Below are 14,694 nucleotides of genomic sequence, written 5' to 3' on the forward strand. Positions count from 1 at the left end.
GGTGCAGTAAACTGAAAGTAACATAAAACAAAAATCTTTCCCAGTCTTGAGGATAGTACTTATTTACAATATTTATATTTATGTACTACTACTCTTTCAATTGAAATTTACCAGGTGATTCTCCACCACTTAAAATACAAACAGAAAAGATTACCAGAACAATAAGTATTTTAAGGTATGTGATAATGATGGTCTCTGATCCTCATATGTCCCACTGAGTTTCAGGCTTGTCATCTATCCTTAAAAGAAAGCCAGCAGGGAACATATACAGTTCCAGGGCCACAGCAGACAAGGGTCTGCCCCAGTGGGAGATCAGCTTACATCTTTAGAAGAAGGAGCCTGGCCAGAGCTTGAGGTTCTTAATGCTCAGAGATTCTTCTATGAGAGAAAGTTTTCCTTAAGATACTTGAGATGCAAGCCACACATGGTTTTGAGATCCAAAAGCATCATCATAAATTGGATCTAGAAATGAACTGGTACAATCATGCAAATGCTTTAGAATGAATGCCTTTTCAAAGTACAGTATGAGTGATGGCAGGTAGGCTCTCATAAAGAAGCAGCAGTACAACCTGTGGATTTACACTTTGATGTTGTCTGGATTTAAGGCAGAGCAATAGGAAGTCCATGCTCTGACACTGATTTGGAAGAACTGCTTCAAATCTCAGGCAATCTTGACTGTAAGACCTCTCTGCTATTTACTGAAGCAGAGTCTCTTTTTTCAGGCTTCTGTGTGAATCTGAAAGAAGATGCAGCTGCTTTAAGAACTACAGTAACTCTAAATCAACTTCTTAAAACAGCTGCATGGAAGCTTGAAAAGAAATGCTGCTTCAATGAATAGCAGAGAGTGCTGTGCTGTGTTTCACATGCATGCTAAGTCCAAAGTGCATCAACTATTTTTGAAACCTATGTACAAGATAGGCTGGTGTCAAAGACTGGCATAAGTGGGCATCTGTTGAACTTCACATTCAGCAGGGATCCTTTTCCTAATTTACTCCTGGAAGGACCTGGCAGTACTCTTCATCCTTCTTGTCAGTGCTGCCTATTCACCATCTTTCTCCAAGTGAGCAAAACAGTAAAAAAAAAGTATGGAAAGGGATCAAGAGCCTGTTTCCTTCTGGGCCCATTCTGAGCTACAATGGAAAGGGGATGTGTAAGGCAGAAGACAAATTAATGACGGGTGGAACCTAGTAGGAAGGGTGGGGTGCACTAAGCAAAGGCCCACTGAAACCCTGGACTCCTTGGTCTAGTCTAACACCTTAATTTTATCCACTGGCTCACCAGTGTGTTATCATTCAGTCTAGAGTTGCTTTTGTGGATATGGCAATGCAGCCTTTGGATATGACATGGCTGTGTTCACACATGTTAGACTAGGCTAAAATACAGTTTGGTTGCAGAGGTGTCTGTGGGCAAAAGGGTCAAGATCGCAGGCACAACTGTGGATCAAAGTTTTTACATGCATGTGATACATGCAGTGAACATTAAAAAGTGGCAGGGCTTCAGTTGCATGATCACATCCATGAACTTGACATTTTTTACCTCCTCCCCATAGATTCCCCTGCAACCAAACTGTGTTTTAGCCTAGTTAAACATGCATGAACCCAGCCACATTATGTCTAAAAGCTGCACTGCCAAATCCACAAAAGCAATTCTGATTTTTAATGTGATAACACATTAGTGGACCAGTCTGGTTTAGTGGTTAAGGTGTTGAACTAGGCTGTGGAGCCTAGGTTCAAGTCTACCCACTGCCACAGAAACTCAATTAGGGCAGTCACTCTTGCTCAGTCCAACCTACTTCACATGGTTGCTTTGTGAAGGGAGATCCCAATATGATCCACTCTGAGCTCTTGGAGGAAAGGTAGAATCTAAATTACTATTATTATTATTATTGGTCACACAGTCAGCCAGATGTTTAGAATGGATTTGGCATTTTTATCCACCTATCGAATCCTTCCCAAGGACCTGGGATAGGCAGATGTTGTTTGATGGAGTTAAAGGTATTGTCACAGGATATAAGCTGTTCCAAGTAAAGCTGCCTTTTGACTGATGGTGATTTTGTCGATGCTGGTGGTCTTCAAGTGGTGCTCCAGACATTTCGGGATTGCGCTCAAGGCACCTATAACTATTGGTACTATCTTTGCTTTCTTTTGCCATAGTCCTATTTCTATTTGCAGGCCTTTGTATTTTGTGATTTTCTCCAGTTCTTTCTGTTCTATTCTGCTGACTCCAGGTATTGCAGTGTCCACTATCCAGACTTTTTTTTTGTCTTTCTTATCAACAATTGTTAAGTCTGGGGTGTTGTGTGGCAGATGGTGATTTGACTGTAATTTAGAATTTGAATCTGTCCTCTCCCTTGTGATCTGCCTTGTAGCTATGAAAGAGAAGGCACCTCTCTTTGACGTCTTCTCTGAAACCACTCTTTGGACTCTGAAGGAAAGGGCTAAGTGCTTGATTTCTTCTTGCCATCCATGAAGAAGTAATTTGGAGCCATGCAAAAGCAAGTGCAACAGATGGAAGTTCAGAGATCTGCTTTTGAACCAGACACCTGCAACCTTGTTATGCTTTCAAGGAGAGGCCAAGTTGTGTGCAAGGAGCTCAGTGTGCATACGTGTGAGATAACCCTTTTAGAGAAAAGGGCAGGGAGAAGATGTTGTCCCCCATTCCTTGGAGTGGCCTATTTGTGTTTAAGGAAATATTATTTTCTTCTTTAGACCTGTATCTATGCTCCACCATTCTATTACAAACAGTGTTCAAACTGGCTTTTGCATTAAAATGTAAGACAAAATACACAATTATACTTAAAGCCCATCAGCAAAAAATAAAGAGCACCACTGGTAACATCTGCTTCTGCAATGTTAAATTTAAAACCTGTCTGAATAAAAAACACAAGTGGAAAGATAACAAAGATAAAGCTATTCTGATATCCTCTGCAGGGAATTCTAAGGTCTGGGAGCAACAAAATTATCATTTGTAAATTTTCTAAAAACAGGGTCCTTTGGAAAGATGGTCATACCATGTGACTTTCACTGGGAAAAAGTTTATTATGCATTTGTGGCTTTCTGGGGATGGGCGGGGGGTGTCCTGTCATTTTACTTCCACAACAAGAACCCTTTGAGGTATGTTGGGCTAAGGGAGAGTATGCCTGTCTGAAAATCACCCAGGGAGCTCTGTAATCATATACCCCCCTCTGTTTTCCTCCTGATTCCTGCCATCTTTGCTACTCATCCACTGTTAGAATAGTCATACTAATCACAACAAAGGCTAGATCCGGGGATGGTGGCCAAGGAACACCTGCTTTCTGGGCTGCAAAGAGTTGGAGGAGGAGGAGGAGGGGGAGGGCTGGATCAGGGGAGCAATGGGGAGGGTGGCAGAAAAGTGAGCAGCTGGGCAATAAAGGAGACAGACTCAGAGGGAAGGCAAGGGAGAGGCTTGGGCGAGGGAGAGACAAAGGCTGAAGGGGCAGGAAGAAAATACAGGGAAGAGTGAGGACACAGGGAAGATAGAGGAAGTGGCAGGATGTCACAAATGTTGGAAAATGATTGTGTAATTAGCAGTTTGGTTAGCACCCAGCACATTTCCATCAATTCCTACATCCAGATCAGAGCAAGCATACACGCCACTCAGTTCAGCTTGCAGAAATGTAACTTGATATTTATTTATGAATCATCAGCAAACATCAGAAACAGGTAACTGGCTAAAATGGGATAAAAGGCAGGCAAAAACAGGGAGAAACATGATTAGGAAGAGTGTATATTATATATCTCTTTATATCTTTCCAGTACTGTGAGTAATGAGCATGGAGAATCCCAAAGGGAACATCCTTTGGTTATTCCAGCCTTAATCCTTCTATGTACATAATGGCAGCAGAATCGTGATGGAGAGTAGGACACCAGGTGATCCCTCCTCTGTTCTGCACCATGAAGGAAACAGTTTGGTGGATGAGGATGATGTATCCAACAACAGAGACGTGGAAAAAGAAAGAAGGGTAAGGGGACTCCTGGTATGGCTCCAAAACAGGAAGTAAGCCAGGCTGGAGGGAGGATGATTCTGAAGGCTATTTTACTTCCTTCTCCTTATACCAATTTACTCCATACACATATTCTTCCCACTTCTTGCATTTGTATTATTCTGATAAATATAGGCTCAGGAATATACCTTTGCCAAGATCCTGTATACTTTCATCTTTAGAATCAATAATGAACTAAATAGAATTGAAATGATTCCTTTTGGTATACCCATCCTCCCATCTGCCTCCACGGACTTGAACATGATTGCAGCAAGCAAATGTCCTTGAAAATAATAGCAAACTATGACAATACAAGAAAAAGCAAAAAGTCTGGGGGCAGAGCAATATTATTTTTGAGAGTATTAGGCAGAGTAAGAGGAGCAGCAATTTGCCTTTCATTCCTTCTTCTAACATGAAATTAAATTGCTTGATACTTTTCACTGGATATGCAGATAATATACATGTGATAAAACAGCATAACCTATCAGAGGACTGAAAAGGCAAGGCCAATTAGTGTGCTGAAAAGGGATAGCCAATTGTATTTAAACAAGATGGCAATAAACAATAATAAAGGGCCTGCAGGTAACAATCTTCACTTCTGGATAATTGTTTCTGGATAGCAGATTATTTTGTAGACACAGGCTATCTTTCTCAAGTAAGATCAGAAATGGTGCAGCCTTCATAAGTAATGTCAGAATCTCAGAGAAAAAATAGTCTTTCCATAACTTGCTGCCAGGGACTTTTTTCATCAGGCAAGGCTGGAAATTAAACTTGCAGCCTGCTCCCTGCCAGAGGGATGCGCCATCCCAAGGCTGAGATGGTTGGTCCCTTGCATGACGGAGTATTTTTCCCCCCCAGAACTCACTCTGCAGCCACCAGATGGCATCCCTCCAGCATTCAGTTGTTAACAGGTTCTGCATTCGGTACAGAGTATTTGGGTGGCTTTTGCAGGATATCGCTTTTTTGGTCAACTTGTTTTTTTAAAAAATCCTTTAAATAAATGACACCCTGAACAGTTTCAGAAACATGATTTCATTTTTTCTTGCATTTAAGACACATTGCGGTTTTCACATTTGGTTTTTATCAAGTAAGAAGTCTAAGGCCTAATGATTATTTGTTTTTCGCTGGTACTATTTTATTCTGATGCTGTTTTGATGCTTCCTTGAATAAGAAATACAGAATGTGTGTTTATTCCTCCAATAAGGGACTGCTTAATGTATGCTAGATTACATCTCATCTTAAATGCTAACATAAATTTGTTGAAATTAATAAAAAGAGCTGTGAATTATTGACTTGGATTTTAGTTTATTTCGAATAGTCCCACTGAAATTAGTGGGATGGTATCTTAAGTTTAAATTAAACTTTCTCTTCATTTCAGTGGCACAGCTCTCAGCATGACTAAAATTGGATTTGACTTTTTGTGCTAAGCAATTTGCCATATTTTTATGCTAAACTTGTATACACAGAAGCAAAGAAACACCAATAAAGTTGAATAAAAATTAAGAGATTAATCAAAATAATCTTTCATCAGGTTGTAGCATTATATAATTAATTTATTGTGAGGATTGGCTGCCTCTTGTGATTTGTATAAGATTAAATAAATTGTTAAATTAAACCAAAGTTCCAAAATTTGGTCTTTAATGTTCTAATGTTGAGTGTTGGCAATCCTTGATGAATCTTGTGAACATTCAACATGTTACATATATCAGAAACTAGTGACAGCTAATAGCATCCCCCCCAGTTCAGCACACACACACCCTTTCACATTTTCAGACAGCCTGTAGATTCATCTGGGATTGCCAGTATTCTCAAATCCATATTGACATTCCTGTATGTTGGATGCCCAATATAACACACATTTTGTCTTATCCAGGACAAGCAGCTCTTACTATCAAGCAGGTTGTAACCAGTAATGATTTACAAAAGTAATTGCCAATGATTTACAAACAGTTATTAGCATATAATAAAAAGTGTTACGCTTACCAGAAAAGATTTGTTTGCAATGTTCCTGGATTCAAATGTACCCTTGGGCTAACAGGTGGGGGACATGGCTATAAAGAAGGGGAAAAATATCAGCAGGTTTCCAGCTGAGAAGTAACTAGCAAAAATTCACCTAAGTGGCATTTTATAGCCACAGTGTCCTATTTTTGTTAGCTTGTTTGGTAAGGCCATTCCCAAAAATAAAAATGAAAAACTAAACAACATCTATTCTGGTTCCAGCTTTTCACTGAAATGGAATCCTCTGTGAAGTCTTCACTTATGCTTACCAACGAGCAAAATGTTTAAGATTTCCATGCCTACTGCAGGTCCTCCTGCTTCTTTGATTTCAATTTCCTACTTAGTTCTCTAGTAGCAAGGCGTCTGGCCACTGTGTAGGGCAGCCAAATGCTTTTGGAAGTTTCTGAAGCTCTCCTAACCACACCGAAAAAAACTCAGGAGTGACATGCCCAATGCTAGGCTTTCTATAGGGAAAAGTCTGGCAGACTATAGTTGCTATTCACTTCATAGGCAGGAGTCCTTCTGACCGTCCTGAACTCCAGGCCCTGCTGGGCTCAGCAGGAGACAAGCGTTCAGGGCCATCTGTCAAAGCTTTAGGATCCTCCCCTGCCCCTTGTTCTAGCCTGCAATCTGCTAAACAGAAGGGAGTGAATAAAAGTTACTTTATTGCATTGCGAGCGCTGATTCTAAGAAGGAATAAGTGCCTGGCTCCCAAAATACTGGAAAGAAAACAGGACAAAAAGACAGTATTTCTGGGCAAGCTTTGCCTTTTCAATAAAGACTCAAGGGATTCCCCCAATATCTTATTTTAAATATATTGAAATGTATTCAATCAATATATTTATGATGTTTATAAAAAGGATCCTATTTGAATCATATCCACAGTATTTCAGTAACATCTCCCCTCCCTCCTCCTCTCTCTCACCATTACAAAGTGAATACCATTTTTAATCTTGATTTCTTAAGTTTCTTCAAAATACACAAAGAACTTGATTCCATTTTTTTTTTAAAGTTAATTCATAGTTTTAGAAGGTATTGGGTTTTGCCTGGAAAACCGAGGCTTGAAGGTGAAAGACTATCTACTTCCACTGTTGAATCTGGCAAATGAGCAAACAGTCTAGAAGAAAGTTTTTTTGATTGCTCCTTGCGATCTTAGAAGAAAACATTGCTTCAAACATTCAAGTGAAGCAATTCTTGAAAGTTCTCCATAAAGTGGTGCTTCTAACTGGTAGAACTGGGTGTCCATGGTGTTTCCCTCATCAAATGTGGCTTGGTATGTGTGTAGAAGCCATTTTGGTTAGTGAATGTCAGCCATGGAAGCTCACTGGGTGACTTTGGACCAGTCACTCTCTCTCAGCCCAACCTCTCTGACAAGGTTGTTGTTGTGGGGAAAAATAGGAAGAGGGAGCATGATGTATGGTGCCTTGAGCTCTTCTATACAATGTGCGGTGTAAATCTAATAAATAAAGCCAAGCAACCACATTTTACCTCAGTGTGGTATGGAAACCCAGTCATTATCATCAAAACTTCCCAAATTGGAGCAATTGATACAAATTATACTAACAGATAGGAGTAGGACATCCACAAGATACAAGAACCTCTGTATTTCTGAAGAATAATTAATAATATAATTTAAGAATAATTTAATAATAAAAGTAACTGAGGGATCCATCAGGTATAATGAGACTGAATACATTTTTGTTCCTGCCACATGGAGAGATTTCCCATAGGAGACAAAAGATAGACTTTTCCATAGGAGAGGGCTCTTCCCTTGCTACTTGCTATCACTGTAGGGGTGATCTGCAGCCATACTTGCTTGCTTCATCATGGCTAGTCTAGCTAGATGGCAGCACTTAGCCAACTTTGGCCAATCTTAAAAAGCTATGCAAAATCCAGCCTGCTTAGTACTTGGATGGGAGATCATTCCAGGACTGTAGGCTAGGAAGGAAAATAAATAAATGTAAAAAATCCCCAGAAATAGGGAATTGCAAACCATCTCAGCATTACTGCTAAGAAAACTACATGAATATGTGCATGAAATCATTAGAAATCAAGCAGACTTTATCTTTGTATTGAACATTGTGGTTAAGGATATTGATTCAGGCAAATGCTCTCTAATGCATAGTATAAGTTGATCTGATAGCCCTTCTCAGAAACTGCAGGAACCTCTCAGAAGAAGTCAACACTGAGAAATGTTTTTAAGCCTAGGGCAGAACAGGTTGCCAAGTTACCCTGGGAGAGACACAGAAGGGCCTCTGCAAATGCCTAAAGGCACATGTGTGATTGTAATGGGAGTAGACAAGCCCACCTCTGGCTCATCCCAAAGAGTGGCCAAAAGAAGGGAAAAGGTCTTGAAAGGTTCTGACAGGCTGCGGCAACATGTTTTCTGTATGTATATATGCACAGAGGCAGAGTAATCAAAACCACAGCCACAATGTGCCCTTGCAAGGAGATTGTACCAACTTAGATAGGATATGTCTTTCAGAATGCCATTCAGAACTATGCTATTTTGACCAGCAAATTTAACACACAGCCATATTTTCCCTAACAACTCCATCAAAGAAGACAGCCCACCCAAATTTCATTCAAGGTACTTTGACTGTGAAATCATTTGCAAATTATAGTCATATTTCAGACTAAAAGCACAAGAAAATAATGTTCCTTTGTCCTCTCTGCTACACTATTAATTATAATAGCCAAATATGGAGCACGTACTGTATCTCCATGAATATGCAAATATTCTCCTGTGGATATGTAGTTAAATTGAACTAGATTGCAAATGGTCCCTACAGTTTATTAACTGCTACATTTGTTCTTAGTCACAGAAGAACACTGCATGTTATGAAGACTAGAATTCGTAAACCCAATCCTCTTAAGAAGAAAGACGCTCTGGAGTTGAGCCTGACTCCTGCTGACTATGTGGATAGAGCATGCAGTTTTCTTGGCATCAGTATGGAAGTGGTTTGCCGTTAGTTTCTTCCAAAAGATTATTTCAGCTAACCCTAGGATTTGCTGGTGATCTCCCATTAAAGTATTAACCAACACTTTTCTGGTTAAATCATGGACATTGGGGTATGGGTGAGATAGTGGAGATAGGGCTAGGCCGGCGCGGTGGCATTGACCTGGGCCCTGTGGCTGCAGCTTTCTCCCTCCCACATGGTTGGATGGGCATCTTACGTTCTTCCTGGCTGAGAACAGGAAGGGACTTTGAAGTGGCTATCTAGGATGTGCTGCTTTAAACTGGGAATCATTGCAACCCAGAAGGACTTCGTTTGAGATTTGGACTTGTTATCAAAGAGGAGGATTGTGGAGGGTGATTCTGTCTACCATCTCCATGTGAGAGTCGGGGGAGGAGGCTTTGTGTATTGGGACTGTGGATGGCTGGATGTTTGGATGCCTACCAGTCTGGTGAGAGGGGACTGGTTGAAGGCATTGTATGAAGGATTGGGTTAGAGGGAGGGTCCCTTGTTGGGTGGCAGCACTAAGTGCTTTTCTGAAGTGCCTCTGGTCTTAGGGGACCCTGTAGTTGATTGTTGGTTGTGTAAGGTGGGGGGTGGGTGGGCCTGGGTTTGGACCATTTTGGGCAGGGCAGGGGAGAAGTCTCCGTAGGGATGAGTAGGGTGAGATATGGGAGACAGGGGACGGGCTGCTCTCAGGGACCATGTCACAGGTATATTGTTCCTGTGGTGTGTTCCAGCCCCCAGATCTCATTTTCAGGCCCCTGTTGGCAGACCTTCAAGGCCCTGGGCTGTCAGCTGCTGCTGCTGAAAGCCAGGTCAGTCTGTAATAAGGCCACCCTCATCCACGACTTGATAGTGGATGGGAAGGTTGACCTGGCGTGTATTACCAAAACCTGGCTGAGGGAAGCTCCCCTTTCTGAGATGTGTCCAGCTGCGTTTCGGGTGTGGCATCAGCTAAGAGCCCAGAGTAGTGGTAGTGGGATGGCAGTGGCCATCCAAGACACTTGGGATGCTTCCAGGGGGCTGACCCACAGATTGCAAGACCCTGTTTATTAAGTTGGGCTCCAAGGATCAGTTGGGACTATTGCTCCTGTACCAGTCCCCTTGCTGCATAGCCCCCCCCCCCCCGCCTGAACTCCTTGATTCCATGGCTGGGTTGGCAGTGGAGTTCCCCAGGCTTATCATCTTGGGGGACTTCAACTTGTCTTCCCTGGGGATGGGGTCTTCTATGCACAGTATCTTTCCCTCCTGAAATTTATTTATTTATTTATCAGATTTATATCACCGCCCAACTCCCCCACAAGGAGGGACTCTGGGCAGTTCCCAACAAAACAATTTAAAATCAGTAAAAACATAAATAATACAAATATAAAATGCAATTATTAAATACAATAAAATCCAAGAGATGGTGATATTATTTCAGCCTGTGACCAGATAATATCAGTCAAAGGTAAGACTAGGGATTAAGGAAAATGCTTTTTTCCTTAGATAAGGAGCTTCTTTTGGAATTCAACAACTCAGCTTGCCTTTGCAGCTAAAAGCGTTACATCTCAGGAGAAGCTTCACCAAAGATTAACATAGGAAAACTGACACACATCACTGATCCCTGAGTGGGTGGGGAAGATGTTATAGCTCCTTGAGCACCACTAGAGAAATTAAACCCTTGCAAGTAGTGGCCCTTTTACCTTAGCTGAAGGTGTAAAATATTCCCAGCATTTAAAACCAAGTCCATCATCATAAGAGAATCTAGCAATTAAGCCTGTACAGGTAGGTGGCTTGATTAAAAGTTGCTGGGGAAGGAGCGGCCGTGCCACTTATGCTCTTTACTCAGCATGAGACCCAGCTGCGGCCGACTAGAGCACCTGTTCCTCCCACAATCCTGCTGCTCTGGGGTTGTTAGCAGTGGCTGCTAGGGAGGCCCATGGAGAGCTACAGAAGGTTTAGAATGGACCGAGGAAAGCTTAGCATGTTCAAGGTTGTTGCTGGACATAGAGGTAGCTGTTCATTTTCACATCATTTGTCTGTCTCCCTCTTTCATACATGCATGCACACATTCTCATTCTCTAGCTCTCTTCAGGGCTGTATTTGAAGGTCAGAATCTTTGGATATGTAACTCAGATACAGTAAAAAATAAATACTTCTACCTTCTGGCTCATGCAGCATTTAGTGGAATAATGCTAAACAGAGAGAGAATCACTGGTAAGAACTGTGCCAGATTTGTGCAACAGTCACATAAATGTGTGACTGTGCCACAAGGGCAAAAGATATTTAAGCGTCAGAGGTGCCCATAAGTTATGGTCAAAAAAGTTAAGATGGTGGATCATAATAGTGGATTAAAGCTCCACCTGCTTTCTATGTGAGCTTTGATCACACTGTCGTGGCTGCCAACTTGACTTTTTGACCACAACCTGAGACACCTCTGGTTGGGGCCATGGCACATATGTAAGTTTACTTCTGGTATAAGCAACAGCAAAACAGGGTGTGCTATGATGTGCATAATCTTGGGGAACAGGCTGCTCAGCTCATCCTTCCTTTTCATGTAAGGCATGGAAAGTGGAGTGGGAGACTTCTGTTTGCATATTTGATGTGCCTCAGTGTTAGACTTTGGCTCATACTTTTGTTTTTTTCTCTTCTTCCTCTGTGCCTTCAACTTTCTGCTTCCCTTCCTTCTGTTTTTGTCTCTTCTCCTTTCTTCCATGTCACCCCGATTTCTAAAGGTAAGGACAGGGCTCTTGAAAGGAAACAAGGGAGGGAAAAGTGTAGGCATGTCTGTTGCTGTTGTGCAACCTTCCTGTGACATTAGCATCTTTTAATTTATTTATTTTTATTTTATTTATTTATATATCAAATTTATATCATCACCCAACTCCCCCACAAGGAGGGACTCTGGGCGGTTTGAGCCTCCCTCTGTAAAGCTTCCATCCATTAGTTCTTATCCTACGCTCAGGAGCTATGGAAAAATACCCTCTTCCCTGTGATATTGGAAGACTGCTAACATGTCTCCCCTTGGCCTTCCCTTCTTTAGGCCAAATATACTCAGTACTTTTCAACCACTTGGAGCAGCAGAGCTCTTGGGAAATTTCATCTTTCATAGAACAAATAGCATAATCTAGACCAGATCAAATGTATGTGCATCTACTTTACTACAATGGTTGACCAGATATTAATTTAATTTAGTTTAATTCAATTAATTTAATTCAATTAATTTAATTTAATTTAAATTATTGGAAAACAAAAAGCTATTGCCTCTAACTATTGTTCTGTAGCAAGGGTCTCTAGAAACCCATTGCTACTCATATTACCAGTAATACATATTCATTGTGAGCAGGAGGTACTGATAGCCTTTTCTTCCATGACATCAGTGGCCAGGAATATGCTTATCAGCATTGGTTGGTTAACTAATTGAAATGATTCTGAGAGAAGGTGGTTTCAGTGACACATTCCTTGATGTAATCCAGGCTAGATTATTGTAATACTCTCTATCTGGGGCTATCATATCAGTTTGATATGTTGGTTTGGGTCCTGTCCTAAATCAGTGATGTAGAACTTGGATTATCAGGTCCACCTGCGGCCTCCCTAAAGCCTTGGATGCAGCCCTCAGAGACCTTCAAATTGGTTACCAAATAATAATTTTTAATGTAAAAAAAGAGAAAATTATTTGATATATGATTGGCTATTAATTCTGATAACTAATTTTATTTTAAACTATATGCGAAGGAAATGAAATTGAATATAGTTTCCTCCCCTGGACCCACCTACTATTTTTTGGAATATATCCCCAGAAAGTTCCTGAAAGGCTAAGAGTGAGCCTCAGCCCTGAACAAGTTACTTACATACAGTATATGCATGTGCAAGGAACTCTGTAAAAAAGGAGTGAATCTTCAGTTTAGTGGTTGTGGCTACCATCTTGATTTTATTCACCACAAATGGCCCTGTTATTTCAAATTATTTGGGAATCTGTCTACTGAAATCCATATATTTAATTCTCTGTAGATTTTTTTGGAATGCAATTTGCATGTTATACTTAACATGTAACATGTTTAGGAATGGAAAATCACTCTAATTTGTGTTAGCCTCATACTTGATCAATGCTAAATGTGTTCAGTCTTGTTTCCACATCACTACATGTTCAAAACAATTAAGAATGTAAATTCATATTATGTCTGAATATTTTTTTCACAAGATGCATTTAACCCAGAATATGCTTTTTTGAATACAGTTTATTAGAAAATGGTATTTTTGGGGTACATATTTTGTGTTAAAACATATATTTTTGTATGCATTTTAACCTAAAATGTATGTTTTTGATGTATTTGGGTACAATTTTTGAGCCAAGAATAAGACTGCACATTTCATACAAACGAAGGATAACTAACTTCTACCTCTGTGTCAATCTCAGAAGTAAGAGACAGATTAGTTACATAACATGCAGACTGGGTAACGTCTTTGTGAATCTTTGTTCCTTTGATCAAACTGATTAGGAATTCTGCGAGCTGCATTTCAAACAGTTGGAGGGTGCCAGACTGGTGAAGGCTGATGGATACCATTAAGTTCAGTGTGTCTTGGGAAGACTTACTGTACCATTTGGAGGAAGCAGTGCTTCAGCACAAGATATGTAATATTATTGAGCTACATCAGTATTTATGATAGGTACGGAAGGCATCTGAAAACAGCATTCTGCAAAGCACATTGGCATGAACAAATTGCTCCGTCTCAAAGTGTAAAACAACCATATTCTCCTGAAGGTTCAACATGGCTGCTTTGTAGGCTTTCTCTGCTACCTTCACACATCTGTCCATGCACAGCCACTTCACTACTGGTAGATCCAGCGAAGTGCTGTCCAGGGAATATAGCTGCTTTAGTGCTTCAAGGAAGGTGCTTTGCTTGTACCAATGTGCTTTGTGAAGCCATCCTTGCACTGCTCTTATATTTATACAGTACATTTTGTTTGTTTATTTATTTATTGACTGCACTTTGCTTCAGGAGCTCAAGCCAATGTACATCGCATTCCTCCCCACAGCAACGATATTCCTCTGCCTCTGAACCTGGGTCTTCCCAGCCCTAGCCTACCACTTCAACCACTCACCACTTTTGCCCAATTCAATATGTAAGTATGCATGGATATTAGAAACCATGTCTGCAATGTTTAGGTGCATTGTGATTTTATTTGAACCTCCTCCTCCAGGCCCCCTTCCTTTCTCTTAGAATTCCACTGAAGAATTATAATGAGAGTGTTTTCATAGCTCTTGATCACTGTAGCAGAAGAGAACCCGGCTTGGGAATCGAGGCCAGCTTGTTCCTGCCATATTTGAGAATTATGCAATCACGTCATCTTATTAAAATATAAATTGAAGAGGGTCCCATCTATTCCTTTGTCAAGCATGTCTGAAATCCTGATTTGAAGGGTATAAATTTTCAGACAGCAGACTAATTGGCATAAACTTTGGCTTCCTGTTGTTTGAGAATGATTTTAAAAAATCTGTTCACAGATAACATGTCATTTGATTCTAATGTGGCTGCTCAATGCAGAATACACACCACTAATGTTTGTGACTGTGCTGCACAGAAAAAAAATTCTGTGCAGGAAAAAACGAATTTATTCTAGGGATTTCTTTCAAAGAAGAAATGGGTCAGCTGTGATGTACTTGGACTTAAGAGGTACTATGAATGCCCCTACTTTTATTGTACAATCATCTCTAGTTCCCCACTCATTAATTACATTCCAGCAGAAAG

General features: G+C 40.7%; 1 long non-coding RNA gene across 3 annotated transcripts in view; it reads right to left on the minus strand.

Annotated features, from left to right (window-relative positions):
- LOC148217179 (uncharacterized) overlaps window positions 1–14,694 on the minus strand; it is a 45,906-nt gene that overhangs the window by 25,888 nt on the left and 5,324 nt on the right. For all 3 annotated transcript variants that reach the window (XR_015797645.1, XR_015797647.1, XR_015797644.1), the window contains exon 2: window positions 5,987–6,054. This is a non-coding gene — a long non-coding RNA (uncharacterized LOC148217179). The remainder of the gene's footprint in view (window positions 1–5,986; window positions 6,055–14,694) is intronic.

This window comes from Python bivittatus, unplaced genomic scaffold, assembly GCF_059951505.1.
Source record: "Python bivittatus isolate LINGU-HERP-01145 unplaced genomic scaffold, Pbiv_v1 ctg000020_np1212, whole genome shotgun sequence".
NCBI lineage: Eukaryota > Metazoa > Chordata > Lepidosauria > Squamata > Pythonidae > Python > Python bivittatus.